Raw genomic sequence first — 23,353 nt, 5'->3', positions numbered from 1 at the left:
TAGGTGGCATTTTGCAAAGGTTCATCCATTATTACCTTCCATTAACAGCCAAATAATCCAGTATGATTAGCTCTGCATGTCGCCTCTGGAATTATTTAAAATTCGGTCTTCTGCTATTATCTAAAGCTGTAATAAGTTGGATAGGAAAAAAAAAAAATTCGAAATGGGGCAAAAAAAATGGTACCAGGCCTTATCTTGGACTTGTTGATTTTTAAGTTTGTTATTTCTGATAATTTTCATAGATGACGTGTCCCTAAAGCTAAGTTTCTTCAAAGATATGCCCAAAAATCAAGGGGCTGCAAAACTTCTGTATCTAATTGTATCAGAGCTTTTTATGAGACTTATGCACATACACTTTCAGAAAAGCATAGCTGAACTCTGAGAATACAATACTTTCAACATCCTACAAATCAAAAGCCTCTCAAAGGAGAAAAAAAAAAAGTAAAATAATATCTTCAGAATTATGCAATGGGTGGCAAAACACCAGTTAAAGAATTCCAAGGTTTTATATTTAAAAATCCTAATCATTGTAGTTGATTCCTTTAGTAGGTTTAGAAAAATCTTTTAGAAACAAATAGGGAAGAATTATACCTGAGCATCAGATGACATTTCCTAGCAGCATAATCTTTCTTCATATTTTAGATCATTCACAAGCTCACTGGAAAGATGTCGAATAATGTAGCAGCATGAATGTTTATATATCTGTGAAAGACACTCACACTGACTAACACCCCTGCATTTTCTATTACACGATGTCTAATTAAGCCCCATGATGCCACTCTCAAATCTGACAAAGCAGAGATAATTCTTGACGTTTTCAAAAACTTGGCTTATGTTCCCCTTCTTTTTACAGTGACACAAGCTGGGGCTTCAAACTGATAATGACATTGCAGCAAGTTTCTGTTTCTTTGGTCTTTTTCACACAGTAGTTTACTCAGAAGGAAGGGAATCACACAGACCTTTATTTGCCTTTGCAATCTTCAAGCACAGAATAACGGCAGCCAAAAGACCAAATTTTGCACTTACTTGCCTCTGTTCAACTCCCACCAAAATCAATGGAAATTATGTGTTATGCTACCCAGGGAGTGATTGGGTCCATAGCACACAGAGAGAACCGCCACAGCATATATGAGGTGATAGGTCACGTCACTTCAATTGTCCCTATCTTCTTTCAGTACTAGACAAACATCAGAAGAGACAAACATAAAACAGTAAAAGAGCAATAGTAATACTCAGTGTCCTGGTGCTGTGCCTGTCACTGCTGCTCCTCCAGTCCAGCCGTAATGCGGAATTTTCTCTACCACATGTGGTGCCTCACATCTACCTTTCTTGGGCAGCAGCAGGAGGCAGACCAGCAATATTTGGAGGCTGTCTTTAATTTAAGACTCATCTCTTTAACATGAAACGGTGGCTTTTCATATAGAAGAATAAGGACAAGGGTGAAAAAGGTCCTGCATATATTTCTGAAATTATGAAAATTAACAGAGAGGAATATGCTTTCCTTTTTTAAAAAAATCAGGTCTTTGCATTGCTTTGATTGCATTACTTAAAGGGCATTAATTCCCCCTTCCGTGTCCTGGTAACATCACCATGTTCTTATTTATTTTACTATGTTCACTGTGACACTTAGCCAGAGACGACACAAGATCAGTTTCTCCATTAAAAGAAACAATAAAAAGGACTGGTAATGACTTACACAATTTTTCCACAAATGCCTTACAATGATTAAGAGCTGGCTTACAGATCTTAGGGGGAAAAATAATAAAACTTAACTAAAATTACAGAAACCTATACAAATCTCATTAATATATGGTTTAAGAAGACACAATTTGCCCTTTAATTTCTCAGTCAAAAGGACTTAATCTCCTAGAGTTAAGACTAATGCAAAAATCATTAATATTTTCAACTGTAAAGTCCTGAGGCCTGTACACCAATAGCAAACTGTCTTGCTTTTCCAAAATTTTCTTCTAGAAATTGCTTTAATACAGTTTTACAAGAAACATCATTTGTTCAGGTTGTGTCCCAATTCACCCTGCAAAGACAGACAACAAAACTAATTATTTTCAACCCCAACCTTTACCCAACTGTATCTTTTGAAGGCAGACACCAAATTGGTGGAAAATTACATCTTACATTGCATTTCATGCTTATCACAATTTTTCTCTATCTTTCTTTGTACCTATTTGATTAAATCATTTCACATCTTTCAGAAGTCATAAGTTACAAAGGAAAAAAGAATTCACCATAGAAAGATTTAATGTGTATAAATAATATCCCTGTTACAGTTGTGGACTTAGTCATTTGAACAGTCAAGCTAAAGAGCACACAGTAATCCAACTTATTCCTGAGCGACAGTAGGGTTTCACCAGACATAATCTCTCTTCCAACGCAAACTTAAAGAGTAGAAGAAAAAGCTATTTGCGATGAGTTCGTATTTGCTTTGGTTTATTATTCTTATTATTGTGGCATTAAGATTCTAGTGAAACCAGGTGCTGGGCAGCCATGAACTAAGAAAAGGCTCCTGACCAAACTGATTTACATTTGAACTGGAAAAATCAGGCACAAAGGTTGAGGACAAACATAAGCCTAGAGCAAAAAAATGACATATCCAAGACCACGGAGGAGGTTAGTAGTAAATTCATACCAGGATACAGGTATAAGCCTTCAAATTTACATTTCAACATCTTAGTGAGCAGGCTACACTGTCCCAAATAACTAAACTCAATCATTGAAAAGACATATTTCTCTCCTTACATTTATGTGTCAAAAAACTCTCACTAAAATCAAAGACAGTTGAGAAAAGGAATGCAGAAAGCTAAGAATCAAAAAAAAAACATTACTGATGGATAAAGACAAGTTGCGATACTAACAGTAAAAATATATGTAATTTTTTTATTTTTATTTTTCTATTTTTAAATGAAATATTAGGTTTTGCAAAATTCTCTGATCAGCTGTAGTAAATACAGTTCATTGGGGTTACATTTAATCATGTTATTTTTACTGCTGTTAAGAAACTGGGTTTGGGCAGTTCACTTTATAAGAAGGAAAAGTATAAAGAAGCTACAAAGGAAAACATAATAAATTCCTTTATTTCATGCAAATCAATAAGGTGCAGTAGCCTGAGTGAAGGTACTGAAGACTGATGGGTTAGAAAGAACATTGTGCCCACAGAATGGAGTAAAGAACAGCTTCTCTTTGAACCTTTTAACATGTTTCTGCACCACCAGGTGCCTCATGGCTGCCCTGTCTATTCATTTCTGTTAAATACAGCTCTTTAAACACACTTAGGTAACCTGCAAGTTTTGCAGGGAAACTCAAAATCGTATCAAAAAGACCCATAACTTACTGTGTAGTTTCTACAGTTTAACAAGGTGCTAAGGGGAATTTTAATTTCCTGGATCTATTAGATACCATCATAATGAAAGGATACACCTTTTACCATTGGTAGCATTTCCTGGCTATGGTGAAGGGACACAGTCTAGGATTTTTCTGCTTGTAGGACAATTCTTGGTCAAAAGAAGATGGAAAGCTTATTTTCAGTGTTTCCTCCTGCTCTTATGTTGTGCACCTAACCCTCTCACATTAAAATGGTCAAAGACATTCCCCATAGGACACACACACTGACATGGCAGTGACTTACATCCCTTTGTAAGGAGACTATGTATACCCTTACGATCAGTTAAGTTTTAGGTAGTATAATACCCTAATAATCATATTGACCAGAACACGCATATCTATTTGCATGTATTTGTAGACTTTGTTAAATCCTCTACTGTAATGCAAAATGAACTACTGCTCTTCACATTACTCCAAATAGACCACAGGAACTACAAGCCTGAAAGCTCATTCGCTAAGGAATGGACACACGTGAGAAGTTTTATAAATACACTAAAATGGCAGATTCTTCTTTCACCAAAGATAACAGTAAAGGTTCTGTGTGAACTGTCTAACATTGGGACTGAAACCTGCAGTTTTCTCAAGAAATTTTACAGGACTGTTTTCATGGCAAGATGTGAATCCAGGATTGATGCATTTCTATTTATGTGTTTTTCAGATCAAATAATTGGTAGAAAAGATATTCTTTTACCTGAAACAGATTCAAATGAACTGCTTTCTTGAGTCTTTCTTGCGTAACTCCTAACAATGACTAGCTTGATTTGACAGCTTGTCTGTTTTTAGGTAAAGCTGGATGACAGTCATCCACAAAAGCATTTGATTAGCTTATCATTACCTGTGTCTTTGTTTAGCAGATGTTTCTGAAGTACTTAGCCTCAGTACTCAGTGTAATTTGTCACCATATAATGTAAAGTGGGAAACTCGGTTGTTCGAGTTACTGCTAAATTCTTTCAACATTTTACAGCAGTTTCTTTCATCACTGAATAGAAGTTTAGATCATCTGTAAAGTACGATATTTGGGTTTATTTTTAAAATAGAACTCTGGGAATACCTGGAAAATTAAGCTGCAATAAATGAATATTAGGTAGTAAAGTTGAAGAGAGGGAGCAGGAGAAAATGCAAGTAAAACAATATTTTCAAAATATCCCTATGTGCATTGGTCATACGTTAGTCCCAATGGACTATGAATATCCAGCAGTCATAGCATATGTTGTGTCATGTTCTACCCTAAAATTGAAGGATAATACCATCATGATAAAGGAAGTATTGCAGTGTGTCACCAGGTAAAAGTGTGTTTGTAGAAGTGTGTTCTATTACTACGTTTATATCTATTTGTAAAAATCTAGATGTTGGACCAGATTTTTCTAATCCAACTACTTCATGCAGACTGGGTGACATAGTACACTGAAATTAAGGAGAAATGGCAGAAGAAAAATGTGGAGCTTTGCCACAGCATTTCTTTGCTTGCTCAACTTCTGCTAGAAGAGTCCATTTTAGCAGTTGGTTATGCTAAGTCCTGGAAAAAAATTACTGAGGTTGCAATAATTGCACTACTAGGAGATTAGAATTGTTTGCTACCAGAGAACTTGAATTTAAAAAATACCACTACACCTTTCAATGAAATTGCAGTTTATCTTTTATCAATTGCAAATTTTCTAAACTAAGGTAATCCAAGTGTAGAAGCCACAAGGATTGGAACCCTCCTTTGGGACCTCCTCATGGACCATGGGCCATGCAATGTCACCCTCAGACTTCCCCCCCCCTTTCCCCCTCCACTGCTCCTCAACCTGTCACAACCACCGGGCAGCGCAGGAGAAGTATCTCTTGAGTCAGACCCCGGCACAAGACAGAGTCCAACCACACTGTTCTAAGTCACTGCCTAATGTCTAAATAAGGCCCTAAAGCAGTTAACTGTGTTTGACATTTTTACTGAACTACATTTATTTTTGTTGAAACAGTCAGAAACTGTCATGATGAGTATATTCAGTCTGATATACAGAAAAAATGGATTAGCATCAATCTAAGTGAAAGGAGATTTAAGCTCATGATATGCAACTTCTAATTTTAACACAAGTTTTCCTTGAGCTACTTCTATATTTAGTATAATTTTTATATAATTTCTTGACAAGCAATTTTCTTAAAATTTAAGTGACAAATATGAGTAGATTAGCTGGGATATCACTTATGCGAAGTCCAGTGTATTCATGGCTCACCGTGAGGATACATTGACTGAGAATATAAAATAGCTGCACAAGGAAAGAAAGAAACATGTACTTTCCTGTCCCTTGCTGTCACTTTGTTATCACATACGGTGAAGCTGCGTAAAAGATATGGCTGTAAGATCCAATTCTTTAATGATTTCTTTCTTAATGAAATAGCACTCAAGTTTTGTTTGAGGAGAAAGACAGCAACCTCTACATCTGGGTAATTCCCCTTCACCCTAGCCCCCATTTAACTAATTAAATGTTCTTTAGAATTTGAAATCACTAAGTATAACAAAGCTCCTGAGAATCATAAGCAAAGTCAGGAGGACATCTCAAACACAGGAATGGTTGGTATAGGACAGTCTAGGGAGTACATGATGCTTTCAGTATCATTTTGTACTGTACTTTAGGGCTTTAATAACCCTTCCAGCAATGTTGCACCAACTGCTAATCAATACCAATTATTTTTCTCACCATAGGAACGATGTTTAGTTAACCCCTTGAGTGCCTTAACCTGAAATAAATAGAGGATATATTTTTTTACATGGATGAAGAAAACAGTCTATCCACTACAATGAAATTACTCCTGTAACAAAAATGCTTCTACATCCAAACGTTGGATGAACATATAGTCATTCAAAAAATTACTCCGGTCCATCAGTTGAAGGCTACGTTTTAAAATTACTCATTTAAATAAACAAACCAGACATTATATGCTGCTATCATACTAAACCTTACAATAAGAGGAGTGGGAAAGGCTCCTACCCTTGTGGGTGTCTTGCACTGTTTCAGTCACAAGGGTTTTTCCACAGAAATTTTGGTAGAATAAGCAAAGAACCCTAATGAAACTCATGAAAAAGAGTCTGTTTTTTCTTACTAATTACTTTTTTGAATTGCATTCAGTTCAAACAAGTTAAAACAGGTATGGGAACAGTCATTTTACTGCCAAGTTGTGTCATTAAAAACATTTTCATTTTGCACGCAAGTCAGGAGAGAATTTACATAAATAAAACTTTTCATTACCAAAATTGGAGAAAAAAAACCCTCACACCCCAAAACAACTTTTTGTGCACCATTCCCTTGTACGTCTACATATTTTTATGTTAACACTCTAAATAATTACTAATGTGAATAAAAACTTTTTTTTTCTTTTTTTTTTTCTTTTTTTGGTCCAGCTTTATACTAGACATAAGTTTTCAGACCAAACATCCAAGTAGATTGGTCAAGGTGTTTTTTCTTTTTTCTGTAACTAGGCAGACAACCAGTAGAATTAGTGATCTGTCTAAATATATCAAAGGTCTTAAATATTAGTATTCAAGTCATTTCCAAGTAATTAATTAAAAGGCAAAATAAAAATATGAGTATTGGAAGTTAAAGGTATTAGGAAAATGCCTATTTGATAATCTTATTGCTGCTATACATTCTCACCATCTTTGTGTTAATGGAAATCTACATTCTCCTGACGTAAATGCAAATCTCTGCTAAGTTTCCATTAATGTTTTCTGTCTGTCTGTCTGTCTGTCTGTCTATCTCTATCTATTTATCGATCTATCTATCTGTAAGTATGCTTGGAATGTTTAACTCTTATAGACCAGCAGAGCTTTGTGTATGTTCATTCAGTACAATATACCATCAAATAGGAATAAATTAGAACACAAAATAGTTTAATTTGATAGAAGAAAAAAGTAATGAGTCTTTAAGATCAAAATAAAGCAGCTGCTCCTATAACACTTCACAAAGATGACAATTCTAATAGGATTGAGAGATAGAGAAAAAATAACCAATGCTGCTGAATACTCTTCTGCAATGGATTTATCCATACATATAAGTAATTGGCTTTACATTGCTTTGTTTAAGGTGCCTATAATATATCATTTAAGTGGTCATTTTAGAAAGTGAAGCTGTCTATAATCATACAGGACGATGTAATTACTCAGAATACAGTGCAATATTCCTTCACTGTCAGTACACCATATGGAATTATCCGAAAGAGTTTTCTCAACCCAATTTAACCAAAAGCAAAGGAACAGAAGTTCTGACAAGCCATTGCCCTCTGGAGCTGCCACTTTTCTCTGCATAAGATTGAAACACTGTTTTCATCATTCATCTTTTCTGGCTTTCATAACAAACTGGCCCACATTAGTACTACTTTTTGCCATATCCTCTGACTCATTGGGGGCTATAAGCTGTTGTAATGAAGTATATTTCAAGCCATGTGAAACTTTGTTTCAGGTGTTCTCAAAAAGTTTTCCTAAGGAGCATGAGTTTTTCATGGTGGAAGGAATATAATTTGTACTGGCTTGACAGGAATGCTTCGCCAAAAAAGAAAATTAGGGACTGATAACAAAGAGGAGGTGAATTGTGCTGGAAGTTTTTAATAAAACTTTCTAAGGATTTTTTTTCTTAATGTTTTAATTTTTTCACTGTTTTTTCTAAGTAGTACTAGAAGGAAGACAGAACAAAGGACTCAGAATTTTAATGGCTTTTTGAAATACTGAAAATAATAATGTTAGCAAACAGAGGATGTAACTTTCTTCTATTACTTGCTCAATCCACTGCAACCAGACACAATAACATAAAACATAATATCTTAAAAGAAAAAAGTAAAAATGCCCAACCAAACTGTACATCATTTGTCTTTGCTTTCATCATTATAATTGTCCATTGCTTTACTGATTCTGTAAAAGTCCTAATTCTGATGCCATGCAAAAAAATGGTGCTATATATTTAAAAATGTAATGTATTCCTGTACTTGAGAATACAAAAGTACTTACAGCTGGCAACAAATATGACCAGTTTGTCTTTTAAATCCTTCTTTTGATTCTAATAGTAAGAGAGGCCACCACCTGAGGTTTTATTTCTGTACAGAAAGCCTTTTTTCTTGTGTTCAAATTGATGTGATTACTAAGCATTGTCATTCATCATGGCATGCAGTTCAATTATTAGGCTGACACTACTGTCCCTTAAGTATCAATACTGCCCTTTTTAACCACTGATATCAAAATACTGGTGGATATTTAGAATAGGACCTTTGTGCCTACCTGCATCTTTTTTTTTTTTTTTTTAAATTTAAAAGAGTACTGAGAAGTGCTGAGTAGAGAGGGGAGAAAGAAACCAAGGATTGTTTTTCATGGGAAAAGTTCTTAATCCAAAACTTGAGGCTGAGGGATAATTGGATACAAATTACAGGCAACTCGGTGAAAGCCCTTGCCAGATCTAATACTCGCTCTGTTCAGCATACCATTACACTTCTATCTGTATCAGAAACTGAGAGGCTGAGAGGGAACAAAAGCCACGCCAAAACATAAAAATCTGGTAGGATTTTGCACTAGGACAATGAGTATTTGGTATCTTCACATAGATTTAAAAAATATTTTACATAAGTTTTAAAAGCTTAACTTCTTTTTCTGAACTGAAGACCAAACAAAACATAAAATATTGAAAGACCTTTTCCTCTGGATTCAATTAGGTCTTTTTAGGTGGTTTACTGAATGAAGCTCACCGTATTACCCTCAACATCTTTTGTAAATCAAAATTGCTAGAATGGCTTGGTGGAATAGCAGGGGGAATGGGAGAAAATCCCAATGAGACAAAAAGCTTCCATCTGGATTTCATTAAGCAGTCATTTTCTTATAATTTGCTCTATCATTTTAAATCATGAAAGCCATTATATGCATTATTACATAATGATAATTCTCAGAGATGATATAAAAAGTTTGGTTTTACTCAAGCATTTATTCTATTGTTGTGTGGATTAATATTTCATAAGTTAATTATCTGAAAAACAACAGCAACAAAAAGTTATTTACTAATGGTGTTTTGCCTTGGATCTCTCAGAAATTTCACTAAGTTTGAATCAATCATTTATCTAAAAGCTAATATTTGCTAAAATGTAAGTGACCATAATTTTATATACTTTTCTACATAGAAGTAGAATATGACACTCACCAATAAACATGTGGTATGTATTGAAAGAAGAACCTATTCCTTTTAATTAGTTATGAGAAATAAATTAAAATAAGTATTTAAAGTTATAATAATGACTCAATTTTGAGAATATTTATTAGAATTTCAAAACCGCAGTTCTACGCTGATAAAAAAGGCACGAGGCAGGAAGGTTTTTTATGTGTGTGTTTGTTTTAATTGTGACTAAAAGAAAAAATAAAGAACTGCATCTTGCATCTTTAGCCAAAGTATTATCCTATTTCATCAAATTTCTTAGAGAAAGAAAAGATTTTTAAATAGTCTGTACTTCTGTGTTTGGTCTTTATGTTAAATCACCATCTCCACATAGCAAGCTAGCTAGGACTAAATTGCTCAACCACCTTCAAATTCATGAAGCTTGGATGCCACAAAACGCTGTATTCTCTTGAGAGACTATTCATTTGCAAAACATCTTTGTGAACCTCTCTGCAGTCTAGGTCTGCCTCTTCACTTTTCAGAGCTTGCACAGCAGTGTCCAGTGTTGAATCACCTTTTTTTCTTCGTTGGACGTTTCTCTCTTGCTTTTTTTACACAGTACCAATATGGATATATTGGTTAATCAGGGAGCACAGAGGGCCTAGCACTTAAATAGGACAGCATAGGTATAAGCAGTGAGTGCATTACTGGAAAGCTGTGTCTATCTCTGGAATCCTTGCTTCCAAAATAGCGTTGAAAAAATGAAAGAAGTGAAAGAAGGAAAAAAACCAAACAAACAACCAACCAAAGATTTAAAGGAATGAAGCAACAGTTTAAAGCGGCTCTTAAAATGACAGATTTAAGATAGCCTAAGTTCTCTGTGAGAAGACTACGTGACATTTTGATCATGGGTTACAGTATTCATGTGGGGAGAAGATTTCTGAGATAATTCAGGCTGTACATAATAGAAGTTATGGGCTGACAGCAGGGATTATACTTGTAATTTATGATTTATACATACTGCAGCTACTATAGAAGCAGAAGCATATTTCAGTGCTGCAAATCAACAGGTCTCTCTCTCTCTCCCAGCGAGTTAAATATTAGGGTAGGGGTTATCTATGGAGATACCAAGTTATAAACTAACCTATCTTTACAGCCTAATGTTGAAGAATTTTATAATTTCACTGAAGTACTTAGGAAGGAATTTTTGTATTCTGATAAAGGAAAAGGAGAAAAAAATGCTGTTAGTGAGGGGTGAATTGAGTGCTTAACACTTGTTTTAGTTTACAGGTCGATTTTAATTTTGTGTTAGGGATTACAGAGAAATCTGTCAATAAGACAATGGTACAGAAAACACCTGAAGGCAGTAGAAAAGCAACTCATTATCTAATTTAAAAGTTCCCATGTAAATTATAATATTAAAAGCAAAATAATCTTATGTGTTGTTCAAACAGGCTATCTAGATTTCCATATTCTCAGAGGCATCAAATCTCTGGCTGGTTCAAACACCTAACTTCTAGATGTCTTACAGAAAATGGAAAAGACAATTCAAGGTACACAGAACAGCTACATAAGATCAAACATTTAATTGTAAAAGTACAAGTCTTTCCTCAAAAAAAAAAACCCCTCAAAACAGTGCCAACAAAAGCACTTGGAATTAATATAACTTTATAATACTTTGCATATTACTCTAAAATCACCTTCACTGAGGCACTTCTCATAAGACATTTCCATTACATACACACTGACAAGGCCAGTTACTTGTCAGTTGTGTTCCTCTTTGCCTGTTCTGCGCCCTCCGGGTTTTGAGGGGGCCACTTCTGAGCACAGACTGAAACCTCTCACCACCACTAAGCACGTTGTCACTCACATTCCCTTTGTGTGCCCCCAGCAAGAGGACAGGAGTAGTAATGTTCTCTTCTAAGTCCCTGTTAGTAATTGTTCCCAAATAAATTAACTGCAGTGCACATTACTGGATTTCTTAAACAAAGTAGGCATTTAATATCTATTGGCGCCCCAAGACAGGAACTGTACAGAAAGTAAAAGATGGGATTAAATCAGAGCTTATTAGGACTTATTTTACCAATTATGCATAAATCCTTTGCATTTTTACCATACCTTAAGTACAGAAAGATCTAAACTACTATTCAAGTACACTGACATTTAATTATGGAACACTTAAAACTCAGTGACTTAATCAAAATGCATGTGTGTTGTAATTACTTTAGCAATTATATTATTTTAGAGAGAAGATGGTAGGAGGAATGGTCTGAAAACACAAAGTGTGATACAAACTTCAGAAAGTGGTCATTTTTGGAGGGGTGACACTGGTGGAGATCCCTAGCAAGACAATGTAAAAATCCTGAGAAGAAAAGCATTCAGAGGATGACGGAAGTATAAGCGGTAAATGGTTTACAGAGCACTAGTCATACAAGAAAACTCTGATAGCTTTCTCATCAAAAACTAAGAATTTTAAATGAATCTAATCCAATGAAATATAACATAAGCTTTCAAGAGTATTTCCTGAAACCATATTTAAAGCCAGAATTCCATTAAATTATGTATTTCTTATGAGTTTATTTCTTACGAAAAGAAAAGGTTATAAAACTTTTTAAGTAAATATCCATATTGTGATCACAGTGTTATTTGAATAGCGATACTTATACCCTCTTTGAAAAGACTGAGAATTGCAGATGAAAACTCTTTAAGTAACATTTTCTTCCCAGATTCTGAAAATTTCCCTTGTATCATCTCCTGAAAATAATATGAATTTCCATGAAATAAGGTTCTATTCAATGTAATATCAGATTTCAAAATTTATTATTATTATTAACATTGTATTTGAGGTCATTATCAAGATGAAGTCAGTTTGCTTAAAGACTATAACAACAACCAAACAATAGAACTGATGACAGTTGAGAGAGTAAGCCTTAATTCCATTTGTCTATTTTTCTCCAGATACCCTTAATGTAGCTTTTTATTCCTAATCAAAGGAAAAAAACCCAAAACATTTATAATATATTAGAATATGTCATCACTTTCAAAAAGCAAGGAAAGTGGAGGTAGAGAACTTAAAAAAAATGTATGAGGGATAAGCATAAATGCAATAGTTTTAAAGAACTTGGGAAGGAAGTAGAGTACATGTTATTAAAGTGAACTTACAATTTATATCTGAAGATTTACTATCATGCACTTCCTAACAAGTTTCATAGCTACCAAGTAACCGAACTACATGTTTTGATATGCTGCATGAATAAAGCTATTACCAAGGCAACCAAACACAATATGGTGTTTACTGTACTTTGTCTATTAAACTTCAGCATTTGCTTAAAAAATTGACATTTACTAACCTATTATGACATCTGTATTTTAAAAAGTATATTTTCCTTCCTGTTTCCTTGACTGTCCGAATCATTCCGGCATTAAGTGCATACATAATTATATTTGTATAAATGAAAACTAGTGAGTTGTATGCACAGGGAAAAATGCAACAACTTAAACACAATATGAGATTTTAAAAGATAAGTGCTTATGGAATATCAATAAATAGAAAACATTTCCATTCAAGCAAAGAACACAATAATAACCAGTTAAACTGAATTGCTTGCATAATTCTCTTAACTAGTAGAAAGCCACTACAGAAAACTTTGGTCCTGGTTCTAATGTCTTTACTTATGCGTAAAAGCAATCTAGTCCATAAATAAAAGCAATTATTTAAAAGGCAGTGTTCACCATATAATTTTTTTGGCCTTCATAAAGTTTTATTCCATTAAAATGTAGCACAGATGTTTTTCATCTCTGTTATTTAATGCATGTTTTGGTTGATTTACGTGTTATTGCTGTTCAACATCAGTGGCAGTAGGCCTGAAATTGTCCTCTATTCATTTTAGTATCACAGGAGTTTGTAGGGTAGTAAAAGCTGTGAAACTTTCAGGTAAAATAAAATTTGGAAATTAAAACCACAAACACTTCAGTTATTCATGTCAATTTATGGAGCTAGAAGGTGATGGTTTGCTTGTTTTTAATGAAGGTTGGTCAAAACAGAGTTGGATATGCCTGACACAATTCCCTTTACAGTCTGCCCCTCTGATGGACTTTCCTTGAGCATATTCTGCTAACCAGCCATTTCTAGCTGAAGCTGTTTCTTGTCAAGCTGCCTGAAGGTAACAGCTCATGAGTCAATCTCAGCAATGCCAGTGACACAAATATAAACTAACTTCTTTGAAGGTAATTTTAATGACATACATTCTTGATTTTTGAAGTGTATGACTGATCCTTGTCATTGGCATTCAAATTAGGCAGTGGGTAATAGCGGGAATTTTCCTCCTATCAGAAGCTCTTGGATTCCTCAGCATTAAAAGCTGTGGTTCAGTTGGAAGAGACTGGAGGAGGGAATATAGTTCCATTGATGATCACACCTGAGCCACCAGGTTCCTCAGCTGGATTAAAATGAACCTACAGTAATTACATTGATAGATATTGCATAGAAAAAAAGTGTAGATGTAGTTGCCTTTCACTGCTGTGGTTATTTTTTTTTAAAATACGCTGGTTTAATAGAAGGCCCACAGAGTCATGTAATCTATCGAAGTACAGTAAACAGGAACCCTTAACAACTTCACTAAGTATAATCATTTTAACAAGAAACTTCCCTTTGCTGGGATTAAAGAGCTGCAGTTGCCAAACTGGAGGTGAGGATGAACTGCTGATAGAGCAGTAAGAATTGAGAAAGCATGAACATTTTCCATGTTTTTGCGGAGCAGCTAAAAATATATTAATAGAAGAGGTGTTACCTTAATTGATCCCCTTTACTATGTAAGGGAAATTGCACGGCTACTGATAATCCGTACTAATGTTAAGCCATCATAAAACTGCTAAAAAATAAATAAATTACAATCTGTAACAGAAAATGCTTTGATGTGACAAAAGTGTAATCTGTAGAGAGTTATTTAGCCAGTCTGCCTGGGAAGATATTTCCAACAACTGTTAAAGAAAGATAAACAATAAGTATGTAAAAAATATTCTATTACTTTGTAAATTTATTAGTGGTAATCAAAATTAAAGTTCCAGTTCTTTTAGATTAATTAGGGGATCTAAAAATGTTTCTTGTTTCAGATTGGTGAACTGATATACACAAGCATAGTCCCAGGCCCCATGGGTCATTATATAAAAATCTGCTAATGAGACAATCCCTTTTACCAGCCTTGGGTGTTTCTACTCCATTCTGCATGGTTGAAACCACACTGAAACTGAGAACTGATCTGTTTTGTTTTGGAATCATAATTACATATTGACAAGTTAAACTGTGAGACCTAAATCAAGGGGATTTGGGCTATTATGTGAGCATTCTCATGGGGCAAAGCTAAAGGGACATCAATGATTTTGCCACAACCTAACTCCTTTTCAATTTTCCTTTCCTGAGTGGCATTAAATACTTGGAGAAAAGGAACTATAGAAATAAAAAATGCAAGGCAAATGGATGGATGTCAGAAAGAGTTGCTACTATAATTAAAATAAAAATAGATATACTTTATTAAAAAAATGTTTAATGAAAAACATTTTTATTACTACAAAATATTTCCTTTTGCTTCTTAATTATTTTTCTTTGTTTAGGTTTTTCCCATCTTAAATAGTTTTGATTATGTTTCTAAATCCTTACCAAAAACCTTAGAGAAAGATCTAATTTATTGAACAATTACTACTGCTAAATTATTAGTCAGAGTGTTTTCAAATCATTCACTAATTGATAAAATGGAGTTTATGAATAATATATAGTGAAGAAAGGAATCATTCAAAGATATTTTTTTTCTTATGAGCTCATATAAGATGGCAAAACTGAAATGTGATTTACATTTAAAAATATATTGTACATGTTCAAGAATAACTAAATGATTCCATCTTGACATACTGTAAAACCACTCCTTAGGAGCCAATTTTTATATTTAAAATTATGTATATCATCCCTATGTTCATATACCATTTAGTCTTTAACCATATTTTTGGTTTAATTTCAAGAACATGTCTATACAGAAGTAATAAATATCAACTATGTTATATCTGGCATTTACTTGCTTCAAAAAAAAAAATCTTGCTACCAATCTTTTGGTTAAATTTCCAAGCAAAAAGTCAAAGAAGAATATCAAATACAACAGATCCAACAAAAGGAAAACAAATGGAAAAATATACAACTACCTAAGTACTCAGAAAGTGCAACAAAAATATTTACCTTTCTGAGAAAAAGAGAAAACTTCAGTAGAAACTTGCTGTTACATAAAGAACATGAGGAAGCACTGAAATAATTTTGGAAATTTGCATCTAATCATATGAATAACATAAAAGCATATCATTATGTAAGCTTGCATCATTTGTTCTTCTGCAATATTTGATCTTCTGCAACTAAATCTCACTAAGAAACAAACACTGTAAGAATTGTTGGGATTGGTTTTACTGAACTCGTATTAAATTTACTTTACAAGCATAAAAGTATATTGCCCATAGCATGAAAATTCAATGCAACTACTTTTTTAAGGTTAACTTTAATTCTTGCTCGTAGGTTATGGTTTGCCTATATGGGTATATAACATCCCTGTATACATGTTTCACTGATTCGGGGTCCCTAGTCTCTATCAATGGAACACGTGAGGTGTGGTGTGTCATAGCTCATGTCTGTATTTTGATTACTTGTAAAGCTCCATAGCAACCGAAATAGAAGCAGCCTGTTCTAGCAACAGGAGATTGCTTTCATATTTTACTAAGATTGGGTGTTCCACTTGAGTTGTATAGTATGGATGTACGGATGACTTACCGGTTTTTAAAAAAAAAAAAAAAAGAAAAATGTTTAGAGAGTAAAAGTTTTGACTCTTTATAAACTTAGATGTATAACGTTCAGCAACCTTTGCTGAGGTCCAGTCAGGTATCAGTTTCAGGAGGAAATAATCAAAAGAAGATGATATGATTGCATATTAAATTAATAAGCTTTAGGGATTCAATTTAATTAAAAGGTGATGGCATAATAATTTTGACCTTTCCCAAGGGAAAGTATGCAAAATCAAGTGGATGAATGAAAACCTTAAGGTTTCCCACATGGAATTTTTATCAAATTGTTCCTTAATGAGATTGTAGTTTGATGACTAAACCCTTTTCTCCTCTCCCCAACTATAAATAGTAAAAACAGGGTGTTTGATGATTTTGAATTCTATTTCTGACCTCCTTGGCAGGTTTCTACACTGACTGCAAAGCTTTCTTTTGTCCTAGAAGATATATTTACAAAGGGAATAGTAAACATCCACAGTTTCTTTCATCCTCACTGTTCCTTTTCAGTGTAGTGAAGCCCACAGGGGAGTTCCGTGTAGTTGGAACTGAAATAGTTGAAGCAGTCAAGAAAACACTTCAATTCTGTTTATCCAAACTGTTTAATGTGTGACCACCTAAAAAATCATTTCCTGCCCGCAGACAGAAGGCTAGAGGGGACAGTAATTTTCCAGGCAGTACCTGGATGCTATATACATAGGACACAAATTCTGGTTCACTCATGCCTGCTATGCCTCATGACCTGTTGGATGCCTCCTGGTGAGGGCTACATAAGCATATCTTGAAAGCTGTAGACTGCCTTGTAATTTTCTGCCTGTTGAGTTCTTGGTTCTCATTCTTGATTCTGAACCCTGTCTCTTCAGTTTGCATCCTTGAATTGTGCTATTTTATGCCTAATTCCTATTCCTAGCCAGTTCACATAGGTTCTAAGGCAATACTGCCTACTTGTTAGTCCAGTTTCTCCTGATTAGTTGAATTCTGAAATTATTTGGCATTGCACTGAGGTCTCGCTGTGTCTCTTTGGATTGGCGCACATGTATTCACTGATATACCTGTGGATTCTGTGGCCTAACCTAATCATTAACTACATTTTTGGCTTCTTCTTTCTACTGACTACTTCCTATCATTTTTGCTTTATCACTCTCCCTAGGGCACCAAACCTGTCTACAGACTGAATTCAGACCAAGACTAATAACTAGGCTTTATCATCCATATGTCATAAAACTGTAGAACTGCTGTCAGTGGGTTGTCCAATCTATGTTCCAAGAAGGTACACTACAAAAACCCGTTTTTCTACAGTTGCCACATCCTCTCTGCACTCAGGGAAGATTGCACCGGTTCTCCGCGCTTATTACTTGGTTGAAAGCCTTTGTTTTCTACTATACGTGGCCAGTTCCTTCCATTATTCTTCCTCTCTACTTTGTTTTCCGGATTTCCACATACAGTGGAAAATGTTAACCCAGGAAAATACTCCAGGAGCAGGACAAGCATCAGCTGGTACTTCCCTTCCAGCTTTTCTTTATACATTATATCCTTATGGTTATAATGTAGCCAGTGGTCTCTCTAAGACCACAGAAGGTAGAGGCAGTTTCCTGTGATAGGGTGAGGCTCCAGTATCCAGCTTCTTTCAGGGGAATCTTTCAATAATTGTCCCTCTGACCCTATGAACTTTGCATTCCTTCCCCAAAGCAATCCTCCATGCAATCTCCCACTCTCTTGGGTGATGCTCCATTTAACAGGCTATTTTGTAAGAGCAAACATTCCTTATTTTCTTTCCCCGGCATTATTACTGCCTCAGCTACTTATTCAGGTCCACAGAAGCTATTTAAATTTAATCTTAGAACTTGATTTTTAATTGTGAATCACAGCCTCACTGTAGAAATTTAATCTGAATCACAAATGGACAATTAAGTCTAGTGACACACAAAATCTTTGTTCTGGCCATTTCTAATTCCCCATCTTAGACGTTCTTTTCCTGAGCATACTGACTTCTTGACTGCAGTTCTTTGGTAGTGTGAACTACATATAGATTGTGGAAACTAATTCTCTAAATTTTCAGCTTCCTGGGATCAGGTATATGCCTCAACTGTTTCCTAGCTCCTCAGGAGGGCATCAGCTGTGTTAAGTAATGGTTAGTCACATAAAGGAAATTACGATATACAAGATAGGCGAAAGTAACAGAAATGTGGAACACTCCAATTGGTGTCTATATAAAAACCTGGGAAAACTGGACTGTCATGACATAATCATGTACCCTCCCATCAAATATAGGTGCCTAAATTCTGCTTTATGTTTGTTAATTTTTTTCTAAATCAAATACCTAAAAATTGATCTCAGTGCAACTGTTCAAAAAGATGTGGTATCTGATTCCTGTAAACATAGTCTATGCTTTGAATTCTGTTGACAAGAATAACATTTTTATTCAAAACATGCATCATGTGAAACTTAAATTCAGAGTTTTATTTTGCTATTAATGAGCATGTCCAACTCCAGAGAACTTCAGTACTATAAATGAGGACAAAATGTATCCCTTAAATAATTAATTGTAAGTCACATTCATAATAAATACTGTAATTTAGAGTTTGCTTTACAGCTATTCATTGTCAATCAATATCACACTTGCTTGGAAGAAACAGGTATTATGTTATTATTAATAACATCTTGAAATTGCTATTCTTTACGTTCAATAATCACAGTTTAACAAAATCCCATAAGGGGCAATGGTCTCAGTTGGTTTTACCAGGCATTTTTATTCAAACTCTGAAAACACAAAGCAAAAATCTCTCGTGCTGATACATAGTTGCTGTAAACAAGACAATTTATTCTGGGTTTAATGTAAACTTTTGACTGAAGCACAAATCTTCCATAGGATTTCAGCGTGCAAATCTATGGTTTTAAATCAGGCAGAAATGATTTTGAGTGATGGCTCCTCTTAACGTCGGGGGAGTGCTTACCTCTCTCACTTTACTTTGTAAGTAGCAGGCCTCCAGAACTCCTGCTGGTAAGTCTGGATTAAGTAGCCTTAATATGTATGATATTTAACATTTCCAGAAGCTACGCATTAAATCTGTAGCCTAAAACTTCTAGTTAAGGAATGAATCCAACATTTCAGGGCTTTACACTAATTTCTTTATCTTTAATTCCTCTTGCCAAGTGGATTTTAAGTGTAAACTGTATAAAAGTTCACATCACCTGGATCTGTTTCTGCAAGATTAGTGGAGTAACATCTCAGTCTGAAACCGATCTTTTTCTTCCACAGCTTTTTAGTCTCTGAACTCTAAGGCTTGTATTAAATATGAAATAGGAATAATGAGTTTTAATTTTTAAAGACATTAAATACCCTGAACAAGCTGGTTAAGAATTGTAGAGCGACTTTGTCACCAAAAAAAAAGCTTAGCAAATCCAGTAAAGTACCACATTAGTTTTCTATATGCATGATTATATATATTTGCTAAGTTATCAGTTTCTGAGAATGTGTTCATTCCCTGAAATTGAATTTCTTCGGAACAATGTTAGATGAAAAATGACTGAATGAAGTCCCATTTACCCACCCAGCATCTTGCCACTACACTGCAAGTCATACTAACCCTTCATGTTAGTATGTGTAAACACACTTTGCCAAGGTGTTTACATATTCTGAACATCTGCAACATTTAATAATAATGTTAATAAGAGTTTCTTTCCTACTTGTATCCCAAAAAAGTGGATTCTTTCCTTCTTTAATACTGTTAAAAGACCATGATATAATCGAGGTATCAATGTAGATTCAATATAATGGTCATTTCTTTTCATTCATTTATTCACATTTATCAACATGAATTTACCTTCAGTTCTACAGTCTTAGCAATCAAAATTGCATTAATTACATTTCTAAATAACAACTATCAATAGTAAGGTGTTTATTTAGAAGAGAAGGTATCAAGATATATGTAGTTGCATCTCATCTGAGAAAACTGATAACGTGTGGTAATCTGGGTCACAGTCCAGCACTTTTCCCCCTTTACCTATAACCTCTTTCAGGACTGATGTTTCTACTGTTGACACCAGTAAGTGTCTGGCAGACCTGGAACTACTGCATCAGTGCTTTATGATAGCTCATACTTCAGTTGGCATATCAGTGTGATTTTGTTTCTATTAATATCTCTCTTTTTGTCAAATGGTGTTAGCATTGTAGAAAAAATAGTAAGACACAATCCCTGGTCTATATATACTTACAAAAGTATTCACAAAGTAAATGGCAATCTCAGAATCTGTACCTAAAACTGTATGCATAATGTGGTCTAAAGTAACTGTCATTTGTACAATGGACCAAAGACAAAAAAAAGATAGGAAGAGTTTCCTATTCTGCTTTAGATCAAAAGTGATGGAGAAGGGTAGACAAAAGCTAAGTGGACTGATGAAATGTTCTATACCATGGATCATTTTAAAAGAATCCAACATAACCCAGGATACTATAAAAGGGACCACAACCTCATTTTTAATAGGGTTCAAAGTAAGGATGATGAAAAAAACGGTTAAAATCCCAGTGTGCAGTAACAGCAAGATAAATAAAACCTTATAATCTGTGGGCTGCACAGCTGTTAATGACAATTCAAAGGAAACTGAAAGGTCACCTGTTGTCAATTCTCCTATAAATAATCAAGCTTTGACTTTAGTAGTGTGGTGGGTTGACCTTGGCTGGCCACCAGGTGCCCACCAAGCCACTCTATCACTCCCCCCTCAACAGGGGACAGGGGGGAAAGAATACAACTAAAAGCTCGTGGGTCAAGATAAGGACAGGGAGATTACTTACCAATTACCATCATGGGCAAAACAGACTTGACTTGGGGAAATTAATTTAATTTACTGCCAATTAAACAGAGTAGGATCATGAGAAATAAGAATAAATCTAAAAACACCTTCCCCCCACCCCTCTCTTCTTCCCAGGTTCAGCTTCACTCTGGACTTCTCTACCTCCTCCCCACAAGTGGTGCAGGGGGACAGGGAATGGGGGCTTCGGTCCGTTCATCATGCTTTGTCTCTGCTGCTCCTTCCTCCTCACATTCTTCCCCTACTCCAGCATGGGGTCCCACCCATGGGATATAGTTCTTCATGAATTGCTCCAGCGTGGGTCCTTTCCATGGGGTGCAGTTCTTCAGGAACAGACCTGCTCAAGCGTGGATCCCCCACAGGGTCACAGCTCCTGCCAGGAGCCTGCTCCAGTACGGGCTCTCCACAGGCTGCATCTTCTTTCAGGGCACATCCACCTGCTGTGACATGGGGTCCTCCATGGGCTGCAGTGTGGATATCTGCTCCACCATGGACCTCCATGGGTTGCACAGGGACAACGTGCGTCACCATGGTCTTCACCACAGGCTGTAGGGGAATCTCTGCTCCACTGCCTGGAGCACCTCCTCCCCCTTCTTCACTCACCTTGGTGTCTGCAGAGTTGTTTCTCTCATATTTTCTCACTCCTCTCTCCCAGGTGCTGTTGCACAGCATTTTTTACCCTTTCTTAAATGTTACCACAGGGGCGCTACCAATGTTGCTGATTGGCTCAGCTTTAGCCAGTGGCAGATCCATCTTGGAGCCAGGTGGAACTGGCTTTGCCCAACATGGGGGCAGCCTCTGGCACCTTCTCACAGAAGCCACCCCTGCAGCCCCCCCACTAGCAAACCTTTCCACATAAACCCAATACAAGTAGCTGCAAGGATATTATGTGATAACAAATGATATAGGAAGTGGTGAAGATATGGAGGAGTATTTCTATATTAAACTAATGATGACTCTATGAGCAAAATGTTAAGGTCCTCCCACAGTACAATTTATTGTCCCACAGTACAATTTATTGCACACTATACATTAGAAGCTAAACTTCAAATGACATTTCTCACTATTTACTCTCAAATAGGATTACAACTCAGGCCACACTACCTGCTATTCTCTCTAAGCAATACCTTAAGGCAAAATGGGAAAGCAAAATATCCTTGATGCTGAAGACTATCTTAATACCCATTTTCCATGTAACTGCTGTCATCCTAACAACATATTTCCAACTGTGAGAACACAGATAGCTTCCTGCAGAGCTTCTAATCTCAGGGCCATTTTGCAGAGCAGCCAGGAGGATGTGCTAGTGTAATGAGAAAGCTGGTAACTACTGCCTAGAGAGATAACACTTCATGTCTGCTCACTTCTCAAGCTCTGTTGGCTTGAAACAGGGATCCTAGCTTGGCTCCTAAATCTTTCCTTCCCTAGATAGCAACACATTATTCTCACACCAGATAGCTTAACTTACTGGCTGCCTACAGAACCCCTGAGATCCCTTTTAATTATATACAAAACTAACACACAAGGTCCATAAAACACTTCCAAGTCAGTCAAGACTGCTAGCTACTTGGATTTGAAGTGAACATGCTTATGTTTGGATTAAGTTGGTACTTATGTTTACACTGCAAGTGAACACAAAATATGCCAAAAATCAAGGTGGACTAGTATGCACAAGGTTGTACAATGAACTTCAATGTTAGCGTCCCAGATTTGTTTCATTTAAAAGACAACATAGGGTTATTTTGGGGAAAAGATTCTAAAGTACGTAAAGAAGGACACTATTTCAGTACTTTTTTTCCCCACAATAAGTTTAAAAAAAAAATCTTCTTTTTGCTTGACATAATTTCCCTGTGGCATTGTGCCACCTCCACATAGCCATCCATAACTCTTCTCCTGCTTGAAACAATCTTCAACATGCCACTCTTGTTAATGACTGAGATACCCCCTGATGGTGCTTAACATTTAATAGTGCTAGAGCTCCACATTTGCCCAAACAACCTTTTCCATTTACCTTACCTCAAAGGCGTTCTAATTTTTCTTCAGAGACAGAAATCCTTTAAGCCCATTGTATCCTTAGGCTACAAATTTACTGAGATTTAGGTTTCCAATAAGAGCACCGAGATGAATGCCACCTTCTCATTTATGAATCAATTTTTGCCCATCGGCTTTTCAGTGTTATTACTTTTTATTTTATTTTACACTCAAAGGGGAGAACCTCAGGAATACATACATACACACAC

At 35.6% G+C, this 23,353-nt stretch overlaps 1 protein-coding gene across 1 annotated transcript in view; it reads right to left on the bottom strand.

The window, feature by feature from the left end:
* Window positions 1-23,353, bottom strand: part of PCDH9 (protocadherin 9) — a 702,549-nt gene that overhangs the window by 207,048 nt on the left and 472,148 nt on the right.

Source organism: Pygoscelis adeliae, unplaced genomic scaffold (assembly GCF_000699105.1).
Source record: "Pygoscelis adeliae isolate BGI_AS28 unplaced genomic scaffold, ASM69910v1 Scaffold44, whole genome shotgun sequence".
Classification (NCBI taxonomy): Eukaryota; Metazoa; Chordata; class Aves; order Sphenisciformes; family Spheniscidae; genus Pygoscelis; species Pygoscelis adeliae.
The sequence above is the reverse complement of the archived record's forward strand: the minus strand, read 5'-3'. Positions and strand labels throughout refer to the sequence as shown.